Source organism: Ambystoma mexicanum, chromosome 12, assembly GCF_040938575.1.
Source record: "Ambystoma mexicanum isolate Mex_15411 chromosome 12, UKY_AmexF1_1, whole genome shotgun sequence".
In the NCBI taxonomy this organism is placed as follows: domain Eukaryota; kingdom Metazoa; phylum Chordata; class Amphibia; order Caudata; family Ambystomatidae; genus Ambystoma; species Ambystoma mexicanum.
This window is the reverse complement of record NC_090936.1, coordinates 630,991,784-631,011,842: the sequence shown is the minus strand read 5'-3', so window position 1 is coordinate 631,011,842 and position 20,059 is coordinate 630,991,784. Positions and strand designations below refer to the sequence as shown.

The 20,059-nt window shown below is 43.3% G+C and overlaps 1 protein-coding gene across 5 annotated transcripts in view; it reads left to right on the top strand.

Moving 5' to 3' along the window:
- Window positions 1-20,059, top strand: part of CADPS2 (calcium dependent secretion activator 2) — a 2,822,196-nt gene that overhangs the window by 2,559,432 nt on the left and 242,705 nt on the right. The window lies entirely within an intron of this gene.

Below are 20,059 nucleotides of genomic sequence, written 5' to 3'. Positions count from 1 at the left end.
GAACACAAATGAAGACCATCCAGCAACTGAATCAACTGAACATTTATCAGAAGTTAACACTGTTTATTGGAGACACCGTTTTTATTAGAAATGTCACCAAAAGTGGCACGAGGCCCCTTTATCGTTGAAAATATAACCCCATTAGAAGTAAAAGTCCAAGGCAGATGAGCTTGGCTTTAATTGAATGACTTAAAACCATGGAAATAACAAGGGGGGTCCTGGGAGACTCTCTGCCAGACATGAGTTCTGGTTACAAGAGCCTTCCCCAGAGTCTTTTGCTCACTATCTTTCACAGAGAAGAAATATCCCAAACATATCAGTCTTTGTCCTACCCTGGGGCAATCCAGCACCGAAATGCTAGGCAATTCTCCTCTGAACAAGAGTACCAACAGCAACCCCACACACGTGTTTCGGTCTGGTTGGACCTCATCAGTAGGGTGTAGCTGTGCCTCTCTAAGAATAGTGAGCAAGGGGTCCACGTCTGGATTCCCCTAGTAACTTAGGGTGTGACCCAAAGTTACTTTAAATATGCAGATAACAAGGGGGGTCCTGGGAGACTCTCTGCCAGACATGAGTCCTCGTTACAAGAGCCTTACCCAGAGTCTTTAGCTCACTATCTTTCACAGAGAAGAAATATCCCAAACATATCAGTCTTTGTCCTGCCCTGGAGCAATCCAGCACCGAAATGCTAGGCAATTCTCCTCTGAACAAGAGTACCAATAGCAACCCCAGACACGTGTTTCGGTCTGGTTGAACCTCATCAGTAGGGTGTAGCTGTGCCTCTCTAAGAATAGTGAGCAAGGGGTCCACGTCTGGATTCCCCTAGTAACTTAGGGTGTGACCCAAAATTACTTTAAATATGCAGATAACAAGGGGGGTCCTGGGAGACTCTCTGGCAGACTTGAGTCCTTGTTACAAGAGCCTTACCCAGAGTCTTTAGCTCACTATCTTTCACAGAGAAGAAATATCCCAAACATATCAGTCTTTGTCCTTCCCTGGGGCAATCCAGCACCGAAATGCTAGGCAATTCTCCTTCTCACCCTAAGTTACAAGCTCCCCCCTGGGGAAAAGGGACGAATTCATGTGATTCGCCACATACCACTCTGCTACCACGGGTCTATGTGAAAAAATACAATCTTTTACTGCGAAGCCCAACATTTCCAGTTTGTTTTCTTTTAACCCATTTCACTGCATATATATGTGGGGTGAGACCCCGACAGCCCCGCTCTCCTCCTGCCACATTTATTATCACCTTAACCCATGCCCCCAGATATATATGCGGTTAAATACAGCTTAAAATATTCTATATTTTGGGCTTCACAGTGATGTTCTGTGCAGATACCACTACCACTACTGTCTCTCACCTCCTCTACTCCCTCTCTACTAAGGCTACCACTCATCAAAACGTACTATTGTCCCCTACTACCAACTAGCATCTCCTACTCCTGCCACCACTTCTACTACCACCACAACTACTATCACCTCTGCTACCATTACCACTCCGCTACTCATACTCTACCTCTACTCCTTACACTCTCACACACTCACTACACAGACACCCTCCTTATAATAACCTGCACACTCCTTTCGCTCTTGCCTGCTCTGGTCTCTCTGACATCCTCCACCTCCTGTCCTCACCCAACTAACCCACACTCAAGCATTCACACACTTACTTATATACCCCACCCCTCTGTGAGGGGTCAGAAATGAGAGGCGGACACAAAGTTGTAATGTTTTCAACATTAGACATTTTATTAAAATAAAGGGGTTTGGAAAAAGGCCTTTCTGTACCTATCCTAAAGAGAGTTTCGCTGCCTAGGAAATCAAACTACAGATCAGTCTGTGTCTGATCATTCAAATTAAGCAAACTGTCCTTCTGACCAAAACGTATCTTACCCTCACACTAAAAATGAGCAACAAAAGAAATGGCTCTGCTTTAGATTCAGCAGAAAGTGTGCAAAAACTAAGTATGTAAATCCAATAAAACAATCCTTTCATCCAGGGGATCATTCCCTTCCCCTGAACCATCTCAAGTAGAATGTTGAAAATGTTCTGTTCAAACAATGATCCCTTAAGATTAGTAGAAATGCAACTTTCACAAAGCATTGCCTTAAGGGTGATGAAAAGTGTATTTTCTTAGCAATGCTGTTTGAAAGGATGACAAAAGTGTCTCTTCTACACAGCGACTTAAGTAATGGTGGTTTAACACTTTCTGAAGGATGATGAAAAAATGTATTTTCCAAATAATGGTTCATTAAGAGGATTAGTACCCGGCAAGCAGTTGTCTCTTTCTTAAAAGCCAGTGATTGGCTGGATTGCGGCCTTTATGAGCCCCTGAATCCTTCACTTCGGGGGGTTCCAGGATCTGGCATATCTTTTTCGGCCACCATGGAAAGGAAGAAGGGACTACGTGCAGTCCCTTCTCCCGTTCCATGGTGGCCATCTTATTTGTTTACTTTTTAAAAACTTTTTTCAATGACCACCTGTAAAGACTGGAGGGGGTATCTGTACTCCTGCCCTATATATGGCAGAGCAGAAGCAAAGAGGACCTCAGCCAAGGTTCTCTTTAGCTTGGGTACCTGACTACCAGTCAGACCCAGTGTGACCTGAGATCTAGTGGCTGCACCAGCAGGCAGGGGTAGTCCATCAGAGATTAACCCCAACTCAACTAAATCATTACCCAACAAAATGTGGACATGCACAATGTCTTGAACCAGGACGGGAAGCTTTGCTGTCTTGTCTGCAATCGTGATGGTGACTAGGGCTACAGGAGATAATTTGCGAGGCCCGCCATTTAACCTGGTTGTTCTCAGAGGAGCACCTACATAGTCCTCTGGCATGAGCAGGGTCCTGTCCACTACTGTCATATTTGCCCCAGTGTCTCTCAAACCAGAAGAAGGCTGGCCATTCATGGGGACACTTCTCAAAAATCTGTGAGTGTTCTGTGGGATAGTAGCCAGTGCTTCTGCAGACTGGTCCCAGGCCCCAAGGGACACTAGGGAAAACTCTGCAGGAGCACAAAATGTGATTCTTGTAGAAGAGGGGAGGACAGTGGCCTCCACCTAAGGCATGAAGCAAGGATAGGTCAGGCTGAAAGCCTGGACTCCAAGGGCCCCACCTTTAGACTTGGGGTCATCCTTCTTGTGGTCCTGAGCCCCACAGTCCCAACAAGTGCCAAGAATGCGAGGTACGGTACTGGGTCCACTGGGAGCTTGCTTTACAGCAGGAGAACTGCTACTCTTGTTCCCACCCCCATAAGACTTATCCCAACTAGATTTTTGGTTCATAAGAGAGGGAGGTTTCGGTTTACTCGAATGTGACTGCTTATGGGACTCCTCAGACTTCTGAGAGGTAACTTTATCTTTGTCCTTGTCCTTCCCACTGGTTCCTTAGTGGACACCCGTTGGGAGAGTCACTTGTCAGCCAGCCTTACCAGCTTAAAGGCATCCAATATGTTCTGGTCAGCAACATACTGACACAGCTCTGGTGAACAGGCTTCAGAGAAATGCTCAAAAAACTAAATGTGGGATAATTCAACAAATGTTTTCACCTTGTATCCATCAATCCACCCCATCATGTTCATATGTGCAACAGTCAACCCAAGACACATTCACTCGCTTTGTATATTCCCTGAACCCTTTAAGGTATTGGGTAGGTGTCTTGTCAAACTTGGCAATCAAAGCAGATTTCATGCACTGATACTGACCCCTTTCTTTCACACTGAGTTTCAGAATACAGTCAAAACCAGTGTGAGGCACTCTACCTAATAAACACTTAGCCCAATCTTTTATCAACATCATGGATTCCACAAGCCATTTCAAATGCTTCTATCAATTGGAGGATATCAGAACCCTCCACATACACACCAATCAAATCTGTCATAAACTGGGTGGCAGGTGACCAGACACACTCAACTGGTTTGGCTGAAGTCTCCACACTAGCTTTTTCTAGCTGGATTCTCTGACATTGTGTTGTTGCAGTGCTTTGCCAGCTCTTCCTTCTTTAGCTCAGCTTCAGTTTCCAATTTTTTATATTCAACCTTAATAATTCAAGTCCCAAGTTATTCCAGGAAGAAACAAGGCTAGGTTTCGGAATAGAGGCAGCAGGAGAGGTAGCCCTTGCAGAAACAGATTCAATAATAACCTCAGGGGCAGGGTCCTCAGTGGATTAATCTCCCCCTTCTTTAAGAGCATCTCAATCAGTCTGGTAATCCACCAGGGCAGCTATCAGCTCCACCCTAGACTTCTCTTCAAAGTCTAACTCCCTGGCTTCACAGGCACTCTGGAGAGCCTCTAAGCTCATCTTAGTCAATTTACTATTTGCAAATGATTCCATTACTTGTAATGTAGTTATCCTAGTAGACACCACTAAACCTTAAATTAACAAAGTGTGGATATTTTGTAGGTGACAAGGTTACACACTGATTCTTAAAACCATTAGAATCCCACAGCTGCCACCAGTGTAAAGACTGGAGGGGGGTATCTGTACTCCTGCCCTCTATATGGTGGAGCAGAAGCACAGAGCACCCCAGCCAACATTCTCTATAGGGTAGCAATGGACGCGCAACCAAGGTTACGCTCTCAGGAGGTGATGCAGGCTAGCTCTTAAGTACATTGTAGTCCCCAAACCACCCACAAAGGAATGTCCAAACACTATGTTATGTGCTAACACAGTTATTTATATAAAAATAATGTTCAAGATATATACACAATTAATAACACACTTTGTACTTTCACAATTCTAATATGGCAAACACATACAATGTGTAGGTGGTACCACACTAAGCTATTGACTCCTTTACAATGCATCCACTGCTGACAGTTATGATGGCATACAAATCTTATAACAATGTGTATCAGCATAGATCATAGGAAGGAAGACAAGTTGGGTTAAACAATGGCACAATGGTTCTCTAGCTACTAATTCTGAGTGAGGATCCCACTGCCTGTGCAACCTGTAATAAAGAGTATTAACAAGCCCAGTCCACTGTTTAAATAGTCTTGTTTCCTTGTCAAAATATTCAACTACCCCAATGTAGCTGAGTTACAAGAGTTTCTTAGATGGTTCGTGGATGGATCCCTCGAGAGTGGACTCCCTTTAATGCAGGATCCACGGGACGTCAGGGTTTGTTCCAAGAAATTTGAACACTGTCATCGAGATAGCAGCATCGACCCTTGCGGTGCTCAGCGATGATCAATCGTAGATGTCCTGCGAAGACAAGGCATGCTGTGCACCTCGATGTAAAGAGTTCTGGGCCGCGAAGAAGACTTGATGAAGAACGTAGTCCTGGCAGCTGGTGTCGGTGTCAGTGTTGATGATCGGGACTCGACCATGGCTGGATTTCGGATCTTCACTCGTCGGCATCTTTGTGGACTTCAGGTTGCGGGAAACCTACTGGCGGCTTATCATTCATCTGTCGATTTAACTACTGCTCTTCAATGCGACCGCGTCCCTGACAGCTTTTCTACTGCTGCCGGCTCCCAGAGATCCTCCTGCAATACCCGTCGGGCTTCTCCCGGTCTCTCGTCTTTCCGGTAGGAAGTGCCTGCCTCCTTCAGCACAGTCTGCTCTCGGGTGTCTGCCTTCGTTTCTGCTTCCCGCTTCGACCGTTCTGAATCTCTCATCTTCACCTTCACTTTCATTCATGTCTTACATCACAACACATAGTCTACACATTTGGTTTGTAATCCACATTAACTCTTTCTTCCTATTCCTAGTCCCAGTACTTGTGGTTTTATGCAAGTTGGAGTCCATAGGATTATTGTGCTTTTTAAAGTTGTATTGCTTTGGATTTTTGTTTATATCAAAACCAACAGAAACAGGAGGTGTTAAGGGAGCATTGTGTTTAATGGTATTTTGTTTGGGACCCCTATTTAGGATAAAACCATTAGAGCCAAAGGATCTTAAATGTGAGTTATGTGCACCTTAGGTGTGAATGTTATTCTGACTAGAGTGTTTTGTAGAAAAGGTTCTTTGGTCATACAGTGAGAGGGACTTGTAAAGTGACAACATGCAATTAGAAATTCAATAATTATAGGGTCTTCTTCACATGCAAGGGAAGAATACCGCATCCCTCCTGATGGGGTTGCCACATCTCCCCAACAGCCATCTCATCCCATGTGGTCCTCCCTCATAATACCACCCGCATGGTCAGGAACAAGTAGCGACTGCCGTCCTGTGGCCACATGGAAGGAGATCTTACCCTGGCGAATAACCTGTCTCCAGGGTGTGTGACTGGGGAAGGCTTAATAGGGGCTAGCAAGCTCTGCCTCCCTTCTTGCTGCTTTACGGACCTGGAGCCTGTAATGTCTACTTGGTGTAGTGGAGGCTAAAGGCCACCATTGTACTTAATAAATATAGAGTCACAGAAGCGTTTTATAATGGGGCAGCCCTATAGGAAAACATTCTGTGAATCAGGCCCATAGTCTTCCTGGTGGACTAGTGGACTCCATGTAGATTGGTACTGTGGAGCCAGAGTTGTTGATCCAGCCACAGCCCTTGATTCCTTTTTTTGGGCCCCGTCCCTCTGCGGCCATGTGTGGTGACACTTACTGCATCCCGCGGCATATCACCTGCTGCTGCTCCTCAGCTCTGGCATCTTCCTGTTGGAGAGAGCTAAAGGTCTAAGTAGGCCTAAAAATACCTTTGTCTCCCTAGTGATGGAATACGTAGGTTTGGTTAAAGCAGAAAGTATTACAAGTGCTTTCCTTGCAAAGATTCATTTGCTAAGGCAAACAATACTAACCTTTCAACTAAGCCATCATATTACGTCCACTCTAATGTAACAATGTGGAATAAGCGACTGCACGCTTTCTATTTAATCTCAAAGCATCACAAATGTCACAGTATTTACGGTTAATTTGCCCTATTTACTTCCACTTAAGGAAAATGTGGTTGAAACAGATTTTCAAAGAACGTGGTTCAGAAGACTGCAGTTTGCAACAGCGTTGTCGCTGAAGTGGGGAGAATTGCACATTGTGCAGGGTTATTTGTATAACTGCTCGGGGGAAGAGAACACTATTTAAGATATTTAATGTTGAATGAAATTAATTTTACGTTAATTATGAAGAGCACAAATGCTCCGTTATTTGAAGTGCCGTATTGTGATGCAACGTTTGCTTGAGTCATTGTTTGCGTGTCGAGGAGGGTTTCCATGGCAGTAGGAAAAAACACTTGAGAACGTAAAGATGACGTGACCTTTGCACCACAATGATTTGTCCACCACAGCTTACTTTCTACAGATATTCTTATCTGCGACTCCACATGCCAAATGTTTTACCTCTATGACATCTGTGACACTTGTCTGTGTTTTGTAACTTGCGAGTTAACATAGACGACACTAATGGTTGGTACAATTTATTTTGATTTTATTTGAAAAATACTACTTATAGGTATGCCTTTTGTACAGATTATTGTCTGTTACTGCAAGAAATGCAGATTCAGTCGTACGTAAAATCCACTTCAAAACTCTCTGCTTGGTGAAGGTAATCAAGATTGTAGATATGTTCGCCATTGCTGTAATTAATCTCAGCACTAAGTGGGAGCAGTTTAATTGACGATTTAAAAAAAGAAAATGAAATTGAGCAACCCTGAACACTGGTTTCCAATTTAAGTGAATTATTGTAGTTATTGGCAGGCATGTTTTAAAAAAGTATTAGTCGTTAGGATGGAAGGCGGGCATGACAACATGGTGAGCCGGCTAGCAGTAGCATCCCTCAGAAATCTTAATCGTTACCAACTGCACTAACTTGGAAGAGATCTGGTAATTCAATCCATTGAAGTCTGGTGATGATGAATGCAAGCTGATGGCAAGATTCCCCTCATTGGCCTAAGTGTTGTTTGTGACACCTGGTGAAGCCAATGGATTGATACCAATACTCCAATACCACAGTACTGTCCTTGCACATGTCCCCTCCCTCTCCTTACTCATGCAATGTACACGGTGGTGGCCACTTGATATGATAGACGTCATTTATAAAGCGCCTGTACACAAGTGTTTCTAAGCGCGACAAGACAAGGGCGGGAAGACAGAGGGAGAACAGGACAAACCATCTTACTAGGCCTTGTATCGTTCAGGTCGATTTAGAACAAGAAGTACAAGGGGAAGAGGGAGGGCAAAGTGCCAGGGAGAGGGAAGGGGAGCAGAGCACCATTGCTCCGAGTAAGTGCAGCCAGTCTCTTCACAAGAGAACCTGGCCAGCATCCGTCTTGGGCCATTTGACCATTCAGAGTTTAGGCAAATGAAGAATGGCCTGTGGCCTGTTAACCTTCTCTTATTTGACTTCCATGTCACAAAGTAGCAATCTAATGGGCTGCAGAAGCCTGACAATCTGCTTTACTGGTTCGTCCAAAGATCCTTTAATTAATACACCTTATTATTGCCTTCTGCTGGGTAAATGTATTGTCCTTTCTGATGGCTTCTACGATTTAGCCTCCTACAGTGTTCTTGGTCTCAGCCAACTGAAATCAAAGCATGCACGTTACTTGTCAGTGACATTTGTAACATTGGCTGACGTGTGATGTACCCTTTGTTGCAATACAATATCCTGCGTTTTGTCAAGCTACCTTCCACGCATTTATTTCTTGCCACTCCACCCCCAAGCCCCTTAGTTGATATACCTCAAAGAAAGCGAACTGCACCGATCCACTGTCTTCAGAGTTTGGCATGTCACACTATGTGGATCAATCAGTGGCTAGTGTCATTTTATTTTTTAAAAAACAAGTATTATTTTGAAAATTGTTTGGCTTGGAGGAAAAAGTGAAAGGCAAATAGGATATGTCTCCTTAAAAGAAGGTGAGTGCAAAGGGAACAGGAAGAACACGAAAGACGCAGGGAAACCCTACACTCTGGACCAGAATATTACTGTACCAAAGAAAACTGGAGGAATGTCCAGAGGGCGTATTTGTTTTATAAATGTAGCATCAAAATGTATTTAACATGGTACAAAATTTCACAAGGTGACTTAATCACCTATTAATGTACACTTCAAAATTACATTACATAGTAGGAAAGAATAGACTACCTAAAAAGCTATAAAAGCCGAATCAATGATTTTCATTCATAGTGTGACATTCATACCTTAATCTGAACTCAGTGTCAATCATCCATCCAACAAATACTAAAAAGCATACCAACACAGTAAAACATTAAATGGTGGGACATATAACTTGTCACAACAAACGGCCTTATTGCTGTTATGTTTAGAAAACACAATGGAATTATTGAATATGATCTATTGTAGGGGTGGGTCTAAACACAATAATTCAAAAGATCACATCCCCTTTTAAAATTTCTCGACCGGTTTTGACCTAAAGAACTGGTTTAGTTAACATTTTCTTCAGGAGAGTAAATGCAGTATGCTACAAAAAATAAAAATAAAATTTGCATCAAATGAATGCACCGGCCTATCGTGATATCAAACATATAGGACCATTGACGTCCTTGCTGCATGCAAAAGACACAGTTACAGAACTATATCTAAAGCACCAAGTCTATGGTGGCACGTCTATTCCAAAGGGTAAAACCGTGCTGTACCCTAAAAGTTTTCCCAGAGCAAGGTGTTTGTGAGACCCGGAGGGGCAAGGAAGAACCATACCCGGTGATGGAGAGAAGCCAACACCAATAGCAAGCTGAATCCGAATCCAATCAGTGCAATAAACCAAAGCAACCTGAAGTGTAGCCAATGTGTACGCCTGGGAGCGCGGACAAACCTCATGTGTGTAATCCACTGCTTCCAAGGTTAGGTAAATGTGTTCAACTTGGCCTCTGCCATATCATCAGCACGAGCCTATAATTGAAGCGCGGCATAGATTAAACCAGGAATTAGAAAATCATTATAGAACAATTTTGGCACAACGTTGTGAATGCCAAAGACACCTGAAAAAGTTGTAAAAATAGCTCACCTGTACACAGGCACAAAGAATTGGAGCCTGGAGATAATCTTACGATGCAGCTGCAGTACCGGCTGTATATTCTTTAGTTGGAGTGGGGCGGCTTGGCTCAATTAATTAGAAATAAGATGCCCCGAACATTACAAAAAGAGGAAAGGAAAGGGGAAAGTATAATTGCCCTCTATATAAACTACTTAAACACATGTAGCTCCCACAAGCCAGCAGTTCCTTAAAACAACACATAACGCGGAGCATAACCCGACTATATTCTTAAAGTGAATTATCGATGTCTAGAGCAGTAATAAATATATTGGTCCCAAAACACGTGACATAACGCGGTGCATGAACCCGCTGTAGTCTAAAGTTAGAATATCAATGTGAAGAGCTATAGTACACAGTGAACATGTTAGTCCCAAACCATGACAAACAGGGAGGAGTTGATAACATGCTGAGCGATAATGCCAACTGCTAAATGATTAACCGTTAAATATCAGGCCACTGTGGATGGCCAGAATAGGTCTCACTCACGGCCGTCTCAAGCAGTTAACAGACGCTGCAACTGTCACTCTGTGCTTATAACTATATGTAAAAATGCTGTGCGTCGTTAAAGGCTCCTTAGAAGTTTAACATTAAATGTTGAACGAATGTGAACAGCCAGGAAGAACCTAGCTCGCTGCCATCAAAGGAGATGGAAAAACACTTCAACTCCCGCTCGTAACGATGTGTACTCACTATCGCAGAGGATCTTGCTCAGCAGCTCCATCTGGCGTTTACTTTCAACAAGAAGTCTGGCAAAGCTACGCATGCACTCGCAGTTAAGGAAACAGAAACAGCAGCAATGTTGTGACGCATCCGACGTGCTGACTGAGTCAGCTGAGAGGTGCCTTAATGCAAAGCGCAGCTACTAGATGGTAAATCACATAAATCAGGCTTTGTAACCTGAGAACGATTGTCATACAAATAGCAAGTTCCAAGGAGTAAAATGCCCACAGGGCATTATACTATTTCAAAAACCATAAGTGTGGCAACTGCGGCAAAGCTGAAGCTAAATGAAGGACATAGAAAATGTCTTAAAAATTACATGCACAAATCCTAGCAAGTGCAAACAAAGTCGCACAAAAAGGGAAAGAGACAACTAATTACTCTGCTCTAGCTACAATTAAAGTCCCATGATTCTAGCGTATTAAGGCCTTTATGCAGTGTCTTCAAATTGAAGATCCACAATTGTTCCTTACAAGCCAACTTATTGGCCATTTGCACAGGACTATTTGCAGCAACTTTTTCAATACAGAACCATGACAATTGTTCTATGCTATGGCCCGTCTCAACAAAATGCAGAACCATAGGTGCAATTAAGTTGCATGTTCTAATTTTAGAATGGTGTTCGTTAATACGCATATGAACCTCTCTTGAGGTTTTGCCAATATACAGCATTTCGCACGGACACTGAATGGCATAAATGACATTCTTACTTTTACACATGGTAAAAGTACGCAACTTCCAGTTCTTTCCTTCATTTGAAAACTCAGTTATTTTTTTAGAGAACTTACAAGCCACACATGAAACACAAGGGTAATGACCTTTTACCAAATTGAGATTAGTATCTTGGGTAAAGTTGTGCCTCAAAGGGAGTCTATTTGCCCGTGTTATTTTCTGCCCCAAATGTTTACTTTTTTTAAAAGCAAATAGTGGTTTCTGCAGCTTCAAACCAGTGGAATTAAGAATCCTCCAGTTCTTCAAAATAATAGCCTTAATATTGTCATTATGTTGGCAGAAGGTGGGCACACATTCCATGTGCTCTTGATCTGGCAATGAGTAATGAATCTCGATTAGTATAGCAAACTCTCTTCCTAGAGTGTTTAACCAGTTTTTTAGGATACCCTCGTTGGAGGAGTCTATCTTGTAGAACATCGGCATGTGTATTAAAATACTCAATAGTTGTGCAATTACAACGTTATCGTAGAAACATGCCGTATGGAAGATTGTGTAGCAGACTTTTAGGATGTTTCAAATTGGAGAGTAGTATTCCTTTCGGTGGGTTTCCTGTAGAGTGTTGTCAGTAGGTCAGTAGGACACCGCCTTCATTGTAAATAGATAGATCCAGAAAATAGATAGATCCAGAAAATGAATGCTAATAGTTGAATACTCAAAGGTAAAGTGTATATTGGGATCCACCTGCCACCTGATTGAGCCAAGCCACAAACGCCACAAGTGTGTCTACATTGCCCACCCAGATCATGAGAATATCACGATATAACTTGATCTGTTTGAGAAATGGGTTGATGTTATTCAAGACATAGTTTTCTTCAAACAGTGCCTTAAAGATGATGGCCAAATTAGGGGCGAACGTGCAGCCCATCGCGGTCCCTTTACTCTGTAAAATAAATAGATGTCTTTAAACTTAAAGAAACTATTGGCTAGTACAAATTCCGCACATGTACTCAAAAATTGTGTTGGAACAGCCTGTGGAGGAAGACATCTGTCTAACACGACACGTAGGCTGTACACTGCTTTGTCTTGGGGAATATTAGTATAGAGGGCTTCTATGTCAAATGTTAAAATAATTTTCTTGATGGAATCAAAAGCCAATTCCTCTACTAAGGACATTGGCTTGGCATGTTCATCAATGTCAATATTACTCTGAATCAAGGTTGTGATCAGGTTGGGTTCTCTAAGCCCTTCACAGGTCCCGACTCCCCAGCCTCACCTCTTGAGACCCTTAGACTCAGCAAAGTCTCACAGTCCTCAAGCCTTGCACCAAAGGCCTTGGATTAAAGAGTCTCCTACAGTTATCTATATATCCATAGACTCCCAGCAGAATTCCATGTTTCTGAGGCAAAGGCTGGCCCTTCAAAGCTGTGGTTGTCTGATTGTCACTGACAGACTATTTCTTTCCTGTTTGTCTTAAATATTTTTCAAGCTATCTTCATTATAGTCCCCTGGCTAGGGCAGTCTCGGGTTTTGTTCTGACCACTGTTCTAGGGTTTTTGTCTATCATCTCTACTGAAGTCAGTGATGGGATGCTCATCATAGGCTCCGTTTCCTCTAAAGGTTGTGAACCCAGGGCTCAAATCATCAGGACACCGTTAAGTTTGCATGTTCACAGGGAGCCACTGGGTCAGAACACATGCATTTGGGACTGCAGAACAAGTCTTCATTATTCTCTTTGGTCTGCTTGCCAATCCTACTATGTTTAGATTGTGGCTTCTGGCTAGCTGGTTTCATTCTAGATTTTCATTTTCAATCCCTCTCATATCAGCACATTCTCCTTAAGTTCCTTGTTGGTCTGGCACCTTTTACCAGATCTGCATTCTGGCTCCTGCCTTGCCTGTGTCACAGATTGTCTTTCATTACAGCTGTGGATCTTGTCATTGGCTCCAGGTTGACAAGCCTCTTAATGGACTACACCCTGGTGTCCAGACATACCCCAATGTGGGCCCCATTGACTATCCCTCACCCCGGGGACCCAACTTCTGCTCCCTGCTTTTCCTGGACTGGCCAGTGTTGATGCTTAGTCTTGGTCCTTACTGTTCAACACCTGTTTTACCCTCCATCTCCTGGCTTTGATTTTATTGCCTCTCCCTCCTGCTTTTCTCCAGTTTACCCATGGCACCCACCTGTTGATGTGGCAATGGCCCTCCTCCTCCACCTGCCTGCTATACACAGTCTACACATTGCTCTTAGGCCCTTACCCGCAACATAATACATTGATAAAGCAAAAAGAGAGAGACAGCAATAAAGATCAAAAGAGCACTGGTCGTACTGTGACTGATTGTAGGATAAACTACAGCACGTCTTGTGGCAGATCCCTTTGGCTACCAAAGTCACAGGGTCACATTAATAATCATCTGTGTCAACAGACAGAATAAACAAATGATAACAAGAAGAGATTTTAAAAAGGGTGCTCATTGACTCTTTGGCTGAAACACCAACACCCCTGTCTTATTTTCGGAAATGGAGCATCCTTGTCCGAATCTGGATTAGTTAAGATGTAGAAACGTTCTTACGAATTCACAAAATGCCTCTCATGAATGGAATTGGGGATGTGATGTCACCTAGTTAGTGCTGATATACTGTGCAGTGTGTAAACTTGTTTGCGCTTCTCAACCAGAACTTTGGTAGTGTACAGTACTGGACACTCAACCTTGAATAAAGGTACTACCATTTTTTTCTAAGTTAAACTGATGTGTCCTAAAAATGACCTACACATAAAAACGCGATTTGCTTGATTGAAACACGCTGCAGGAAATGCCCTTCCTGAATGCTTGTGCTACAATTCAAGCACCTTGTACAAGCTGGAGGCAGGTGCTCTTGTGGTGAGCACTGGCCTTGGAACTGTAGCTGTGTGCAAAGCTGGAAAGTGCATCTGGCATGAGATGTAACGAGCTCACGAGCTGACTTTTAGAGAAGGCAGTGCTTCTACATGGTTCCATATCTCCCTTGTTATAGTAATCTTCTTTCTTGTCTGAAATTGCTCATAGTATGTTTGGTCGCAGGCCCCTCCTTATCTACTTTTCTCTTTAGTCATCCCTTTTTGCCCATCACTGTCTTTAATGTGTCCATTCTTGTTGTGGGCCTACACCTGACACCTTTCTGTTACACCATGAAGGGGGCAAACCTGCAACTCTAGTCCCCTCTGTGCCCTTCTCCTCAATCTCATGTACTGTGTGCCTGCTCTTAATCCATGTGACCCCTTTCTTTCAATTGTATGCTGTGGGCACCCCTAAAACCCATTCCTTTCACCTTCATCACCTACAATGTGGTATGCATGTGTTTAAACCCACCTCCCAGCCGGTCCCTTCTTTGTTCCTTTGCAAGTGAAACACTGCCTCCCCACTCCGCCCTCCTTACTCATCTCATCCTCTCCCACTTGTTGCCCTGTTGCTTGCTGGTTACCCATCTCACCCCCCCCCCACTCTGTGGCCCTGCTGCTTACTGGTTAATCTCATTCCCTCCCACACTGTGGCTCTGCTGCTTGCTGGTTACTCATCTCATCCCCTCCCACTTTGTGGCCCTGCTGCTTGCAGTGGCCTGGCTGCTTGCTGGTTACTCAGCCCATCTGTGGCGTGGCTGCTTGCTGGTTACTCAGCCCATCCCCTCCCACTCTGTGGGCCTGCTGCTTGCTGGTTACTCATCCCATCCCCTCCCACTCTGTGGCCCTGCTGCTTGCTGGTTACTCATCCCATCCCCTCCCACTCTGTGGCCCTGCTGCTTGCTGGTTACTCATCCCATCCCCTCCCACTCTGTGGCCCTGCTGCTTGCTGGTTACTCATCCCATCCCCTCCCACTCTGTGGCCCTGCTGCTTGCTGGTTACTCATCTCATCCCCTCCCACTCTGTGGCCCTGCCTCTTGCTGGTTCCATTTCTCTTTTACAACAGCCTTCCTTCCCATATTGGTCATGTGCTTCTACACAGAACAGCTGCCTGTTTACACAGCACTCGACTGTGCTGATGGTAACACAGATGACGATGACTCTTTCCATGACCAAGCATGCTCATTACTCAGAAGTCCACGATGTAGCATGTCACATAGGACATGTCGCACAAACCACTGATCACCAAGGCATCGATTCTGAAAGACTGCATCACCTGCAATGACTGTTGGGGGAATATGTCTTTACATCGATTGCAACAGTCTATACATTTAGTTGCCCTAATTGCCCAATTTTGAATGCCCGCAATCAAAGACTGGTCCTCTGGGGGGGACCCAACTTTGAATGGCCACATTTAACAGATGATGTCACTAATTTTGACAATTTCCCTACAGGAAATGGGTACCTAGAAATAATCATACTGAGTTCATGTATGATTTTAGGCCTCAGCCAGTTCCCCGTAGCTACAAAACACCTGTCTGAATCTACACGTCAGGTTTTAAGTATCTTCTTTTATGTTTGTTTTTGAAAGTATGCGATTCACATATAATGCGTCATTTTAATGGATCCCTTATTTTATATCACATAAAATGGCTGAATTAGATGCTTTTGGGATTTTTTGGATATGCACTCTCATTCTGCCTACACTGACAGGACCAGGCTTAAAGGATACAATATATCCACATTGGCAGGACCGATACTGATCTTCTCACGAGCTGTCACAACACACGAGTATAAGCCATACATTTACTCTGCCACTGTGAACTGACAGTAAAATGGCTGTACTGCACACTTTCTATCTACCTTGATGGTGTGTTGAATAACATCTTGCAGGGTCCCGTTCCTGTCTACTTGGTATGCAGTGCAAAGTCTTCTTTAAGACTGCTGTGAGGGGGAGTCGAAAGAGCAGAAGAGCGCTATCTTGACATGCTACTGCCAGGAAAAAAGCAAAATGAAGGAGTAAAATAAGAAAACCTTGAAACTGGCAGTGATGCTCTACATGAGCTAGTAAAAACAACATCCCGTGACCTTGCAACTTACTGTCACAAGCATGGCAACATGCCACATACAAAACACATTCTTATTATTAATAATGGCGGAGGTACAGATTTGCACATGATCCAAGGAAGAGAGCATTGGTCATGGGGCAAGAGAAGCTGAACTCTGAAAAGTGGTGTAACCAGGTTGGGCAGTGTAAGCAGACATTTGAATGATGATTTTGGGATTATAATGCCTGAGTTTGCCAGTACCTCTACGAGCATTGGTCACCTAGGTGGGATCGAACAAAATAAATGTACATTTTTCGACACCATCTAATCCCCCTGTATTCCTGATGCCCCACTCGAATCTGAACCCTGGTTTAAGTTAATACTGTATAGTTTTCCCACTCTAAAGAATACATTAACATATAATGCATCATTTTAAGTAAGCTTCATTTTACATCTCATTAAATGACTGAACTAAAAGAAAATATCATGAAAAATATTTAATTATTTTGTTAGTCATCTCCTGGAAGGTAATTGGGCTGTCCAAAAGCAACAGCTATTGATGTAACACAAAATATTCTGGGGAGAATTGAACCCACAGATCATGCTGCTGCTCACTTCCCCAGCAAGTATTGTAACCTCTGATCAACCAACAATCCAGCAATGATATGTGCTTGAACACATATGCGGCACTTTAGTCAAGCACTCCTGCCCGCATTGTGGACAGAGCATGCATGTGAATGACAGTCACCTAGCGGTGAAATAATAGACCATATTTTCCAGGACTGTCGGAACCCTGTGTCTGGGATATTTGAGACCAAAATAATGGTGGAATGTGTTGAAATGATCATTCTCGGGCAGTCGAAATAAATGTCAAAATGTCGCTCTCAAGTAAAGTGTACAGTATTTTTGTGCTTATAACAGAAACAATAAGTGACCTGACATATCATGAAATCATGTTTCATAAATAGGCATTTAAGGAGAAGATCATTTACATGATTTTTAATTCAACAAAGACTGCAAAATATATCTAAACAAAATTTGATGTCTTTCATAAAATGCATTTTAATGGTGTATTGAACCAACACTAAAGTATTTCATGTACAGGAAGAGCAAGGATTGTATGTGTGGAAGCACGTTTAAATATATAACCATGTGTTTACTCCATGTATAATGAAAACTACATGAATGTTAGATATTTCACAAAAGCCATTAGTGATGGCGTATACAAATGGGAGGCTGTTTTTTTGGGCATTTGTGTAGGTTGCATCATTGATGAAAAAGCAGTTCATTAGGTAACAGATTAGCTTAGTATTTCGTTTTATTGTCTTTCATCAAAAATGTGTCCATGCAGGAAAAACATTGTCTTTTATAAAATACATTTTGGGTTGTAGTCTTGTGTGATAAAATCCTATTATGCAACTATTTTATAGAGGCTGACATGGAGCAAATTAAGGTATCCCGCCCTTGCTGTAATTCCCCTCTACTGTTACATTTCTTTTCACTTAAAGGCAGAGTGCCTTGGTGTACATTTCAGAGGATTTCTTCCTAATGGTTTCTATTGGATCAAGTTTCCTGCATATGGGTTTTTGTACTTCTCCTCAAATTGCTGAAAAGCATGTTTCTGGGTGTGTTTATTTTATCAGGTGGATTTCCATTGTATTTATATTCAGATCTGCACTATAGGGCAGGCTGTGAAATGATATGCCTGTTTCAGGTGATGTATGTGCATTAACACACAGACATATATACTCCAGACATGCCCTGAATGAAAGTGGACAAATGGATGAGCACATACACAAGTCCAGAAAATCTTCCATACTAACTCACATACACACCCACACAATGGACATGCCTACAAATACACATGTACACGCATTGGATTCAAACTAATCATATGCAGACACCCTTATTTTTTTTATTTTTTTTTTATTTTACTTGTGTATAATCAAAGAAAATGATTTTTACAAGAAGTTGATGGTTATAGTAGATGAAAATCATAAGAAAATCAAAAGAAAGGTTCGCCAAGTTAAGACCCAGTGACTCAGCGGCACAGTAGTTTTTTAGAAGTAGCAGAAAACCATCAGTTAAACATCCATGGTCTGCAGGCCACTAGCTATGCCGCCAATTTTAGTGAAGGCTGCTTCTAATATTTTGGCCGTGACAACCGCCCAACGAGACTTCTCGCCAGATATTAAGCGGCACCACCATGTGTGCTCGTCGATCAAGACCGAGTCTGACCGAAGCGGAGACAGAAATGGGGCGCGAATGTCGTCCAAAGCCGGGCAGGTTAGGAGCAGGTGGCGGATGTTCTCCACAGAGTCAGGGTCTTCACACAGTCTGCAAGTAGTTGAAGTGGTCTGCAGTCTTTTTCCCAAGGTTTCGCGGGTGTGGAGCAGATTTAAACGAGCCCTTAGAAAAGTTGAGCGCAGTTTTTTATCTGGAAATCGCAGACAGTACGTCATAGGAGATTTCAGTTTATTGTAGGTTGGAGGAAGATGGTTTAAGCACTTGATGGAAGCTGCTTTGTCCACAGTGGTGATCCAGTCCTGCAGTTTTAGTTTTTCACTTACTCTTTGTGGGTTCGTTATCAGGTCAGTAAGTGAACATTGCAGGCCTTCCAATTTGGTTTTTTGAAGATCCACCCACTTTTGGACCGACTTGGTAGTGGTTGATTCAAGTTCCTGGCCAATTGTTTTAAAAATTGGGAGACTGTCTTTAATTAAGGTTTTCCTGAATAGGGTAAGAGCAGCCCCACTGACAGTGGCGCCTAGAGACAAAAGGCCCAGATCTCGTCTGATTGCTTCTATGGGAATAGCGTTCGGCAGACCTAAAAGGGACTTCCATATGTAGGCCTCTAGTTTACGCCATAGTTGGGGCGGTATGGTGAACATGGCATCCATGCCGTAGGTCAGAGAGGGTACCATTTTACCCTTGTAGAAATTGATGGCCGGCATTAATGAAAATTTGCCAAACTTCCTGTCGAGTGCTCGTAATTGGGAAGTCAGTTGCCTTGTTTTGGACCAGAGGTGTTGCTGCATTTTGATTTCATGTGGCGACCCGTCTAAGAGCACACCTAGATATTTAAATTGTTGAACCACTTCGATTCTGGTTTTGCAAACTGACCAAGACCCGGTGGTTTTTGGCGGGTGGCGTGAAGAGGACAAGATCATGATTTTAGTTTTGGTCTGGTTTATTTGAAGATTGTTGGTGGTCATGTAGGTTGCCAGATTGTCCAGCTGCCTTTGGAGGCCGATCGGAGTTTGGTCAAACAGGATCATATCGTCGGCATATAAGAGGCGAGACAGAGGGAGATTGCCAAACTTTGGGGGGAAGCAGCGCACCAACGCTTCCGAATCTTTGAAGTCCCCCAAAAAAGCCACGAAAAGTGCCGGAGCTAGAGGACAGCCTTGTTTGACACCTCTGAACGTCTGAATATTTCTGGACAGGGCCCCCTGTCTGTTTAGACGGACGTTAAGAGAGGTATTGGTGTGCAGGGCTATTATAGGGTGTAATATGGCCGGTGGACAGTTCCAGTTTGCCAGCTTTCTCCATAGTCTAGGTCGGTCCACTTTGTCGAACGCCTGAGAAAGGTCGATAAAAGCCACGTACACCGCAGGAGATCCCTGTTTTATTTTGGCTTTTAGAATTGAAAGTATGAAGATGTTCACTGTGGTGCTACCGTTTTTCTTGAAGCCTAGTTGGTAAGGATCGCTGCAGGGAGCTGTTTTCTCCCAGCGGTGGAAATGATCTAAAAGAAGGGAGGCAAATATTTTTCCCATTATGTCCAATAGGGCAATCGGACGGTAG